Source organism: Halyomorpha halys, unplaced genomic scaffold (genome assembly GCF_000696795.3).
Source record: "Halyomorpha halys isolate HHAL.00 unplaced genomic scaffold, Hhal_1.1 Scaffold1643.1, whole genome shotgun sequence".
NCBI classification, from domain to species: Eukaryota; Metazoa; Arthropoda; class Insecta; order Hemiptera; family Pentatomidae; genus Halyomorpha; species Halyomorpha halys.
In genome coordinates this window covers 3,680-5,774 of record NW_027113566.1, presented here as the reverse complement: position 1 = coordinate 5,774, position 2,095 = coordinate 3,680, and positions in this window count along the sequence as shown.

Genomic DNA, 2,095 nt, shown 5'->3' with positions numbered 1-2,095 from the left:
TTTTTGATCGATAATTTTTGACTTAAGATGTCGTAGAAATTAAAAATTCTGAGAGTTCTAGTAGCTCCTATATGGGATTTAAAGATTCTAATAAAAACAAAAAAAATTTAGTTATTAATTACAAAACAGATACCAATTAAAAATTACGCACGTCATTTGTGCAACATTTGACACCATCCAACTCTTTTCCTAACAACAATACGATATTTTTTCATGAGTATAATTTATAGAACTCGCTGGGGGGCCAACAGAACTCCTGAAAAACCAAAAAAAAATTTTGCCCCAAAAATATTTCTAAGTCGAAAAAAACTGCGGAAATCGGACCGTATATCTTTTTTTCTAGCAACACTACGATATCATTTCATTAGGATAATTTTTAGAACTCGCTGGGGGGCCACCAGAACTCCGATCAGAACTCCTGTAAAACCAAAAAAAAATTTTACCCCAGAAATATTTCTAAGTAAAAAAAAACTGCGGAAATCGGACCGTATATCTTTTTTTTTAGCAACACTACGGTCAGGTTCGGGCTTCACGCAGGGGTTGCGTACCTCAGAATACCCAGGACCACGGCTTTGTAAATTGTCATCGTAGCAGGGTACCTAATTCCACAAACGCACCCCCTATCCTGCTTAATCCATGGAGTGATAGGGTCACCCTTTGTTCTAAGTGTAGCGAGAACAAAGAACACTAGTTTGGAAGTGCTCACAACAAAGACTTACGCAATGGCTAGTCAAACAAACATAACGGCAAGTGAACTTCAATCGATATATTAACAGTTTGTCACAGAGCAACTTGTATACAATAAAAAATGAATTTTTATATCACACTTTAACGCACCCTCTTAAATATTCATTTTAAAAATTTTAATTTTAGTTTTACATGTTTTTAACAAAAACAGGTTTACATAATTTTCAATTTAATATATTTTACATACATTAAAAAAATAATTTTTAAATTACAATATTAGTTTTGTGTATAGAAAAAATAATAAACATTTTTTAAGTTACAATTTTTTGATTTAATGTTTCACAATCACTTCATTGAGTTCTATGTAGATTCAAAAATCCCCAACTGGTCTTTTGTCGATGGTTTGGACTTTTCTTCTTTCAACTGCATCCAGACTTTTCATAGTCAGAATCTGATTTCATAGACTCAATATGATTTATTTCATTGAAGCTGTTGGGATCCATATTATGATGTTACTGTTGCACTGCTAACGAACTTAAATGTTTTTACTTTACAAAGTATTTGAACTCAAACAAACACTATTGAACTGTTTTTACTGTAATAGTACAAATTTTAATTTAGCGAACTGCCTGGGCCATTAACCTGTTGTACGGGTAGACACAAATAAAATGTTTTATTTGTCACGGTGTATATAACATAAAACGTGCTAAGTGTAGTGAGAATAAAGAACATTAGCTTGGAAGCGCTCACAACAAAGACTTACACAACTGCTAACCAAACATAGAACATAACGACTAGTGAACTACAATCGATATATTCACGATTTTCCACAGAGCAACTTGTATAAAATAAAAAATGAATTTTTATATCACACTTTAAACATAGTTTTGAGCTTAAAGAGAAGCACCTGGTGCTAGACCTCATCAAATGCTTGGGCGACATCTAGAACCACTGAAGTTGCATACAATTTTTGTTCTAGTAGATATGTGACTACATATATTTATATACTAACTGACTAGTTACTCGGAGTAATTTCTGTGTTGTCAAATGAGATTCACGAAAACTTAATTGATGATCAGGAATAATTTGTTTTTCTTTTAGTATGTCGTTATCGTGCATAGAGTAATTTTTCAAAAATTTTAGAACAGATCGAGAGTAAAATTATTGGTCTATACGAGGAAGGGCTGCTTATGTCTTTTTAAATCATGGTTATATGAGAATATTTGCCCTGCATTGGGAATTTCGTAGTTCTAAGTATGGAGTTGTTGATCATCGTCAGGAACACTACATCTTATTCGGTGGTTTTTATTTTCGGTGTGTGTTTAATTTGTTTTAATACTTCTGTGGGGTTGAATGAGAGTGGAGGAAGTGTCAATTGTATTATTTACAAAGGTATCATGTTCTCTGT